Source organism: Peromyscus eremicus, chromosome 8b, assembly GCF_949786415.1.
Source record: "Peromyscus eremicus chromosome 8b, PerEre_H2_v1, whole genome shotgun sequence".
Lineage (NCBI taxonomy): Eukaryota > Metazoa > Chordata > Mammalia > Rodentia > Cricetidae > Peromyscus > Peromyscus eremicus.
The window spans coordinates 54,391,833-54,402,671 of record NC_081424.1 but is presented as its reverse complement, the minus strand read 5'-3'; positions in this window follow the sequence as shown (position 1 = coordinate 54,402,671).

Genomic DNA, 10,839 nt, shown 5'->3' with positions numbered 1-10,839 from the left:
CACTTCTTCATTTATTTAACAGACTATTCAAAGACCATATGTCATACTAATAAGAGTCTTGTCTAATTACTAGTTCCCCATCGCTGTCATTTGTAACTAGGAAGTGTATCTTTTCTCAGTCGTTCTAATTTCGTGAGTAGTTCCTTTTTGGTAAGTCTCTTATCTCCTGGCAGATAACAGTGCTTTAAGCATGTCTTCTCGGTCAGAAACTACCCCACTCACTTTGTAAAGAATACCTGTGTGCTCCTGAAGGCTGAGCAAAGACTGAGCTCTTGTTTGTGTAAAACTAAGCACCACCCCTCCACCTTCAGTATTTAAGGAAGGCTTACTGGCTGCTCTCGACTGGTTACATTCTTGCTTCTGTCTTTTTCCGCATTTCATCCATAGGAAATGTTTAGACAACACCAGTAAAAGCCAACGCCTTCTCTCTCCCTCCACGCACACGCCTCCATTGTCAGCCGGCTCAAAGTGCCCAGGCCTTTCATGAGTTATTTAGGAATATTCATGTTCCAACATTTAAAAGGATAGGCTTTGACTTTGTAGCTAATAAATGTGTTGTTTACATAGTTTATCCTTTACCAAACAGTATGTCTTCTTTCCATACTAGTTTACATAAATTGTTTGTCTCTTTAAAATGTGGCAGGGTGTTGGGTCCTGTAGACTGCTGCCGTGTACACCGGAGTACACTCAGTTCATTCACACCGTTTCCTGCAGTAGTGAAAAGCACAGATGACTTCATCAGTCTTAACTACTACTGGCAATGACTGAAGTCTTGTGAGTCATCAGGCAGGCAGGCGTTTGGTCTAGCCTTAGAATGCTGGAGGAGATAGACTCTGTAGTCATTTGAAATGGTCTGACTTACTTACATATCCACTGTAATTTCTGAAGACCAGTACAAGAATGTGTATGTGATTATAAATATAAATGAGTGTACACAGTTCCCTGTGTATTAGATCACAACACTGTCTGAACCTCATGGAAACTTCCTGAGTCATGTGATCATGTTTCTATTCCATCTTCCTGTAGTTTACTCAGCCACAGACACAATGGAGTACCTGTTGTGTTAGGTCTCAAGCAGGAGTACAGACTATTGGTGAAATTATTAAGGCCACTCCATGTAGTTAAAAGGAGATTTATTTAATGGTGTAACTTACAAATTAAGGGATAGGTAGGTCGCGGGGTCTGGGAAAGGTGTATCACAGTCTAGCAGTGTTCTCTGGAGCTCTGCTCGGTCAACCTCCACCTTCCAGGGTCCAGGACCAGAGAGCGAGCTGGCCTATCCCAATCTCGGGTCTCCAGGGTCCTCCCTTGGCCCCGCCTTGTAGGCGTGACAGTTGCCGAAGCCTCAATGGGGGTTGGAACTTCCAGATTAAGGCTGGAATGGCTACCCACTACAACAGACCATAGAGGCCAACAGTCCTGAGTAAGATGTGCTCCCTTTCTCACAGTCTGTAATGGAGCTGACTCGAGTACATGATAAAAGATCCCCATCAGAGTTTAGAGTGATTGGCCACAGGCGACAGTACAGTGAGTTACAGGACTGCCACCAGACCCCTAGCCAGGACTCTAACCTGATGTGCTTCCTCCTCTGCCCTCTGCCCTCTGCCCTGGGGAGGCACTGACGACAAATTTGAGGTACTACGCTGCAGAACTCTAAACATTCACGTCACTCTCGTTATCCACTGCTGGGCTACTTCAGCCATATTAAACAGTCATTGTTGTCATCCTAAAATTTGCGACATACTAAGTATATTAACAAAAAAACCAAAAAACTTGATTAGGGTTGCTGCTAGTTATTAAATTATTTTAATTAAATTTAATAAATTTAATTGTAAAAAGTAAAATTTTATTTTTTAAATGAAATAATTTAAAATTATTACTGAATTTGAAGCTGACTACTTTCTGCAACTGTTACTATCCTTTATAAAATCTAGTCCATTCAACATTTTACAACAATTTGTTCTTTGACAACTTCCTACTTGTATATAATTCATTAGAATTACTTATACTCCCCACTCTCTTTTATCCTCCCCCCCCCCACCTGCCGGCCCTCTCCTCCTCCCTACAAAACCCTTTCCCAAATCTTTGTTTTGTTTGTGACCCACTGAGTTTAACTAGGGTCATCTGTGTGTCCGTGGGTTTAGAACTGCCCACTGGAGCCTGCTGGGCTCACCAGTGAGTACAGCGGAACCAAAGACTCCCCTTCTCTCAGATCTCTCAGTAGCCAGTAGTTAGGGCCCATGACTCCCTCCCTCTTCATGACTGTTGACAGGGCCTGTCTCGTGCAGCCTCGAGACAGATCATCGCAGCTGCTATGAGTTCAGGATTGCCATAGCTGTGTTGTAGTCAGAAGATGGCGTTTCATAGCCCTGTCTGTCTTCCGGCTCCCACAGTCTTTCTGCTCCCCTTCTAGAGTGGCTCTTCAGGTGGGGTATGAAATATCTTGTTTAGGACTGACCTCTCAACCATCAGTTATTCTTAGCACCTTGAACAGCCATGGGATTCTTTATTCCCTGCAAAGAGAGACTTCTCTGATAAGGCTTAGAATACCTTTGTCTTGTCTGTGGATATGGACAAAGGTATTTAGAAGACAGCTTGAGCTGTTAAACAGTAGTCACTGCTAGGGCTTATGACCACCCCAGCCATGTGCTCTGACCACTTTACAGATGTTTTGCTAGACATACAATGTATGCTGTGTAATTCCATGATTTATTGAAATACATGTGAATCCAAAGACCCCGCATTGAGACAGGCTTAGCCTTGTCCCCAACCTGCTCCATCCTAGAGAGATGATTTATTGAAATACATGTGAATCCAAAGACCCCGCATTGAGACAGGCTTAGCCTTGTCCCCAACCTGCTCCATCCTAGAGAAAGAAATAAGTGAGAGTTTAAGGTATTTCACCCAAGAAAAAAAGAACCCAGTTATAACATCTGGAAACAAGACTTAAGTGAAAAGTTTGAGTTTTCATCAAGTTTATGAAGAGTTACTTCAGGCACGTTCAGAGTCTTGTAAAAATGTTATCTGGAAGACTTGCCATAACCATAAGCAGCTGCACAAATGGGGGAGTGTGTAGACATCTTTATCTCCATTATTTAACAATATTTGCTATGCTCCTTCCATGAATCCGTCCTTCCTCCTCTTTCAGCTAGCACTGAGATGACAGAGTGTAAGTGATGCATATGTGCTCAGCATACAGAGATTGCAATCTTGGCAGTAATCCCCACAGTACTAAACAGAGCAAAGCTAGAATGTCATTTTCTTACTTAATCACTAGGTTTGAGCCATGTGAAGGGGACTAACACGGCCTGGGAGTCCCTCCATGAACTTGCAGGGTGCAAACTGACTCAAGCCAGACCCTCTGGGCTGGAATCTGCACCTGCAAGGAGCTAAGCCTCACCTCTGAGGAAGGACTTTTCCTTCCTCAAAGCTTTCCTTTGTAAAATTGGGAAGAGAACTCATTTATTGGTCTTTCAGTAAAAAATGTAAATTATATAGAAGAAAAAACATTTGAAGCATATGATTCCTTTTAAAGTCACAATGAGGGGTCACAATTGGGAAAGGGCTACCTTTTGCACTCTATCAAAATGTTAATGGCACCTATTTCTTCTACCCCAGCAAAGTTTCATTTTCTTAGGTTGGCAAAACCATCAAACACATCAGCCAATTGTATCTAATTCTGATCCCGTATGTTCTGCCTACCGTAGAAAGTTGACATGGTCTCCCTCACTCTTTTGTTCATATTATTTTATAGCTAAGTAGCCTAAGTAGCCATTTTCCTCACTAGCTCTATCATGAAGGCACTCTGCTGAGGCCTAAGCTTGGGCTTCATTTCCCCATTGATGGAACCAACAACTGACACTGTTCTTTCTCAATGGGACTGTCCAGATCTAACCAGAGTCTAGCAATTTTAACTCATTTTTGAAAGGAGAGTCCAAGTTTTTGTCAGTATATTGATCGTGGTTTTTAGAAAATAAACTTTGGAGTATATTAATATTCATATTTACCAGTAGGGGTCAGTAAAGCTCCATGTCAAAGTTAACTTGAACTCCACTTCATATGTAATTTAACAGCCATAAGAAAGCTTGATATGCAGATACAACTTCATTAGGTACCTGTGCCACATTATTCAGCTGTAGAGAGAAATGGAATCATCACAGCGGTAGGAAAGGGCTGCAGCTGGCTGTTACCATGTTAAGCAAAATCAGACAGACTCAGACAGGTGCCAGATGTTTTCTCTTACATGTGGACTTCAGCTTTAAATCTGTGTGTGTTCACCTGTGTACGTCTGTGTTTGTGTGGCTGTGTGTACCTGTATGTGTGAAGTAGAAAAGGAATTGAGAGGCAGGGAAGTGATTCTAGGAGAGGTGAGGGAGTGAGGAAAGAGTTGTGAGGGGTGAAAGCAGAAGAGGCGAACAGTGTTGGGGAGAAGGGGACAGGAAGAAGGGACGAGGGAGGAGAGTGTGGCCGAGGATGAGTAAGAACAGTGTATAATGACATAGATGTGGAAATGCCATAATGAGCCTCATTGTTCTGTACACTAGGGAAAGTGTTTCAAAATGCATTGCAGTCCTTGGAGACCCAGCCCCCACATCGAGTAGTTACCTTGTTCTAATGCTGTCTGCCAGCTTTGTTGGGGTGCCAGACCCTTAAAATGATTATTTTAGGTTAGGGTTCTGCTGTACTCACGAACTTCAATCTTTATCCAATTCTGGATCCTTAAGAGATAGCCATTCTAATCAGCTACCTTTTTATTACCACATCCGTGGAGACATGCCATGGGCACCTTGTGAGGTCAAGACAGCTTGCCGGAGTCAGTTCTCTCCTTTCCTCATGACTTGGTAGCCAGCACCTTCACATACTAAGTGACCTCACAGCCCTGGGCTTTCTTTATTTGCTCTAACGCTGAGAGAGTTTTGCTTCATGAGCTAGGAAACCACTCTCTTGTATTCAGTTCTGTCTCCCTGCCCAGGCAGTGGTAAATGCTTCGTCAATTACTTGCTCTTGACATTGATCATTAGGAGTCTTTGTACACCAAGTGAAAAGTTATCCAGAGCCCAGGTAAAGGGAACTGTTGTCAAGCCTGACACTCTTGAGTTCAAACTCTGGGACCCACACAGTAGGAGAGAGGGGACTCCTGCAAGTTGTCATCTGACCTCCACATAGGTTCTGTGACGTGAACTTGTGCACACACACATACACATGTACACTAAATATAAAAATATTTAAAGCCTCTCATTTCTAACGTTGGTTGTGATCCTGCCTCCATGATCATATCAGCACAGTTACATACCCCAGTAAGTTTCTCTTTCTTCCTTAAGTGTTCTCTCAATGAACTACCACTCTCCTAGTTCTTCCTCATATGGCATAGCTTTCCAACCTCCCGCCCTCTACTCTAACTACTGCCATGGAGCTTCTGTTTTCTCAGGTTCCTCTTGTGTGTCTTTGTCCATATGCTGTTGTAGCTGTAACCTAACTCACTAAGGAGTGCTATAAGACTCTTCTCCCCCAGGATTTAGATAGACATCTAAATGAACACCCTCTATCTCCAATATATGCAAACACAGCTTCTACAACAGTGGTTCTCAACCTGTGGGTCATGACCCCTTTGAGAGATTGAACCAGCCTTTCAGAGAGCTCTCCTAAGACCATTGGAAAGCACAGATGTTTATATTACAATTCATAACAGAAGCAAAATTACAATTATGAGGTGGCAAACAAAATAATCTTGTGGTTGGGATCATCACAACATGTATTAGGAAGGTTGACAACCACTGTTCTAGAACACAGGGAGAAGGTCAAAGTAATTTTGAGTAAGTACAGCACCATAGAGCCCACACACACACACACAGTACCTTGAACCCCCATGGCCTACTCTACATATTACTAACCATTTGACTCTTGGTAAATAACTCCAGAGCAAGTTAAAGGTGACATATACAGTCCCCTTCTTGCTATGAGCATAATGGAGCTAACAGTCACAAGAGAAAAGGCATAGAAAGAGGTCTCCTAAAGCATAACAGTCTAGGCTAAAGCAAAATGCTCTGCAGTTCATCCTTAACATACCATTATATTAAGGGACAAAAGAGGAATTAGCATATATAGAAGGGAGCACATCAACACCAGCACCTCAAATGGTGGAAGAAGGACTTCTCAAAGTCTGCTCCTCCACAAAAGCGATGGAGGCAGGTGGGCAAAAATTACCCAAGTCAGCATGTTTGAGAGTCTGCACTGCAAAGACTTGCAGCAGTGAGCGGGGCCTGCTTGTTGTTGGAGACAGCGTCTCCCAGAGCAGCAAACTCGATGGCATTTGCCCTGTCGCAGGCTGGTTTCGGCCCCACGGCCATGGAGACCGCAGACTCAGGCCATACCAGCTGACATAACGAGTAGCCTAGCAGCCACTGAAGGGAGCAGAAGAGGCTCAGTGTCCCTCCAAGCCACATTCCAAAGACACTTGTCACTGTTTGACTTCGTGTCAGCTCCCTGGAAAAGCCCAGTTTTAGGGCCTGACTCTATTTGATTTGACTCAGAGTTTGCTCATTAACAAAGGCCCTAACACCAGGGCATTGTGAGTAACTAGTTTACACCAGCAGTGAGTGTAACATGACATTTACCTAGGATGGAGCCGGTGGCAGGAGCAGTGAGAGCAGGAGCAGGAGCAGGTGGATCGGATGGTCATGGGGAGCTTTGAACAGTGTTGACATATTCCCGGGCACTGTATGTAGTTGACTATGTGCAGCCCAGGGAAGACTTGAGACAGCACGGATCACTCACCTCTGACTGACCTTGAGGGTCATACAGGTAGGAAATGAAGGCATACTCCACCCCATCTGGAGCCTCTCAGCAAAGAATGGCAGACTTAATGATCCACTTCAGTCTGTAGGGGTCAGCCAGATAGCTTGGTGGATAAAGCCACTTGCACTGAGCATAATGACCTGAGTTCAATTCCCCAAGACCCATGTAGGAGAGGGAGAGTATTGACTCATGAATGTTATCTTCTGACCTTTAGGCACAGTGGCATGCACGCACGCACGCGCGCACACACACACACACACACACACAGAAGATTGTTTACTTAAAGAAGCATTTTTAATATGTATTCTAATTGCTGACCCACTAACTTTACTAAACAGACCCCAGTGGTCCCAGACATCAGAGAAGAGACTTTGACAGCATTTTTATAGGAGGGTTATTATAAAGAATAATATAAAAACTGCAACCAAAACTCAAAAGTAGCAGTGGGACAAGTCTGTCTTCCAAAATACTATGTTAGACTTACTCAGAATGTCCCATACATACCAAAAAAAATTACAAAACGTACAAAATCAGAACGTATATCCATGCGAAAGAACAAAGGGCAGTCTGCAGAAGCTGTGTGAGGAGTCCAGATTTTCAGCTTACCAGAAAAAAATATTTGAATTATCTACATGTTCAAAGAGTTGAAAGAAACAAAAAATGTCCAGAGGACTAAAGTATGAGGATGCGGTCTCATCAAATAGCACAATCAGTGAAAAGTCAGAACCAGTGGGGCTTGAGAGATGGCTCCGAGGTTAAGAGCACTCGCTGCTCTTCAGAGGACTCCAGTTCCACACTGTGGCTCACAATAGTCTGCAACACCAGTCCCAGGGGATCTGATGCCGCCCTCTGGCCTCTTCAGACACCAGGCACACATGGTGCAAAACACCCATATACAGAAAGTAAAAATGAAATCTTAAAAAAAAAAATAGGAGTCGGAACCAAGAAGAACCAAGTGGGAATTGTGATGTTCAAAAGTCCAGTTACTGAAATGAAAACTTCTTTCCAGGACTTCCATAGCAGGTTTGATCTATCGAAGAAGGAATCCCTGAAACTGAAGTTAAGCCAAATAAAATAAATCCACTCTGAGGAACAGGAAGAAAGATGAATGAAGGGAAATGAAAAGAGCTTCAGAGACCTGTGCAGAGCCGTCAGGAATACCAGGATGTGCACAGAGCCCCGGAGACCTGTGCAGAGCCGTCAAGAATACCAGGATGTGCACAGAGCCCCGGAGACCTGTGCAGAGCTGTCAGGAATACCAGGATGTGCACAGAGCCCCGGAGACCTGTGCAGAGCCGTCAGGAATACCAGGATGTGCACAGAGCCCCGGAGACCTGTGCAGAGCCGTCAGGAATACCAGGATGTGCACAGAGCCCCGGAGACCTGTGCAGAGCTGTCAGGAATACCAGGATGTGCACAGAGCCCCAGAGACCTGTGCAGAGCCGTCAGGATAACAAGATATGCACAGAGCCTCAGAGACCTGTGCAAATCTGCCAGACATATCAAGATGTGCATAGAGAATACCAGATGGAAAGACAAGAGTCCAGAAGAGGATCTGAAGACACATGACTAAAAACTTACACATGGTGGAAAATACTGGGTTTCCATATCCAAGAGGCTCTGTGAACTCTCCATAGAATAAAGACATCTACTTGGGGATGTGCCATAGACTTCCAAGAGACCAAGGAAATCTGGAGGGTAACAAGACAAACACGACTCATGTGCATGGGCTCCTCCAATTATCAACTGACTTTACAACGTACAGACATCATGGGGGTCAGAAGGTAGTGGAGATGTAGGTGTATTCAGAGAGAGAAAGACTGCTAGTCAAGAATTCTGTCTAAAGGACAGTGAAACTGCACTTCAAAATGAACGAAAAATAAGGCATTGCCAGATAGTAAAAAACTAATCAGTCCCAACAGACCTCATGGACACACTGTACACATGTACCCAAAAGAGCTGTGACTAGTAGGTCTGTCCTACGAGAAATATTAAATACTGAATGAAAAGATAGTAACTCAGATTCACACAAATAAAAGGTATCAATAAAAGCCATATGTATGCATATAAAAGACTAACTTTTCTTTGTAACTTTTTCTCTTGCCACTTAGAGAACTGCATCATAAAGCAGTCATTATAAAATTACCAGCTGGCTCCTAATATATCAAGATGTAATTTTCAGATTAGCAGTAAAGGTAGGGAAACAGGATGGTACTAGAGGGAAATGTCCATGTGCTATTAAAATTAAGCCTGTATTAATCGGAAGTAGATTATATCCAACTAAAAAGTGAACTGGAACCCCCAGAGTGGCCACTAAGAAAATAACTTTGAAAGAGAATAGTAAAAAGGAACAAAAGTCTTATATTGTGTAGTTGAATTCATGTATTTAGTGCAAAGGAGTCGATCATGGAGGGATAGAAGCACAAGATCCAGAAGACCTGTGAGAAAGGCAGAGAATGGCAGAGGAAGTTTCATAAGCAATTGCATGAAATGGTTTAAACACCCAGCTCTCAGAAGGCAACAGCCAGCAGAGTATAAAATAAAATGGTCCAACCATACTGTCTGCAAGAGACACAATTTGACACACGCAGGGAATCTCTGTTTAAGGTGCATGCCTAGGGAAGACCTGTGATTCAAGGACACAGAGAAGTTGAAGGGAAAAGTATGGAAGACAACAACATACACTGAAGCCCAGCCGGAGCTGGAGGGCCTCTACTGACAGACCATAGGCAGCAGTTAGCCTCCATCGCTGTGACAGACACCTGCAGCGCTTTCCACGGAGCATGTGCTTACTTGGGGTCACAGTTGTAGAGGTCTTCGTCTGCAGTCACTTGACTCCATTGTTGGGACCTGAAATGAGACGTGGTGACCAGCAGGTAGCACAGGTTGCTCACCTCATGGCAGCCAGGACAACCATAGAGACGAAGAGGAAGGATCTTAGAATACACCCCTCCAAAGCATGCTCTTCCATGACGTACTTCTTCCAATGAGGGGCCCCTCCAAAAGTTCCCAGCACCCCCTTAAAGGGCTCTCCCAGCTGGAGAGCAGGTCTTCCACATGGGCTTGTGGAGAACCTATATAGGCAGCCGCAGCACCAACTTTGAAAGAATAACCAGAAGTAAACCATCTTAGAATGCTGATTTTTCCATGAGGAAAGCACAATACTTAAAATGTATTTGCACCTGCGAGTATGTGAGAATTAATCTCTCAAATACAAGAATGAGAACTGTCAAACACCTTTCTTTTTGTCGTTGAAGTTTTTTTTAAATCTTTTGCTAACTTCGGATGTTTATTTTTTAAATCAAACTCCTACTTTGAACAATGGATAGTATGACTTAGCAGAAGATCAAGAAGTGGACTCCTTTATAGACTAATAACCTTAGGTATGGTAGAGCACTCCCTCAACCACAGAACACATGCAGCATTCTCCAGGGTCATGTTTGGCCAACATGTTTATTTTTTTTTTAAATGCTCAGCATCACTAATCAGCAGGGAAATGCAGTTCCAAACCAAAGTAAGATAGCACTTGACTCCAGTAAGGTGGCCATTACCAGAAGACAAAGATAAGTGCTGGCAAAGGGGAGGAAGGGGAGCCCGTGCACAGTTGCTGAGCAGGTAAACTATGGCAGACATTATAGGAAGAGTGTGGTGGATCCTTAGAGAAAACAGAACTACCGATTGGCCAGCAATCTGATACACTGTTCACTCAGAGGAAGCGAAGGGAGTCAGAGAACGCCACCTGCACTCCCACTATAGCACAGCACACAGTAGACAAGATGCCAGACCAGCCTAGGGGGCCGCTGATGGAGGGAGGGGTCTTTTTAATGGGGATGTATGTATAATGTTATGGTGGTTGGCCACATAAAGAATGAAACCCTGTCATTGGCAGCAACAAGGATAGTACTGGAGACACCATGTTACATGAAACCAGGCACAGAAAGATACATACACGTCCTCATGATCTAGAAGCTGAGACTTTAATCTTGTAAATGTAGAGACCCTGCAGTGGGTCTTGAAGGGTGGGAAGAATAAAGGGGCAGAAAA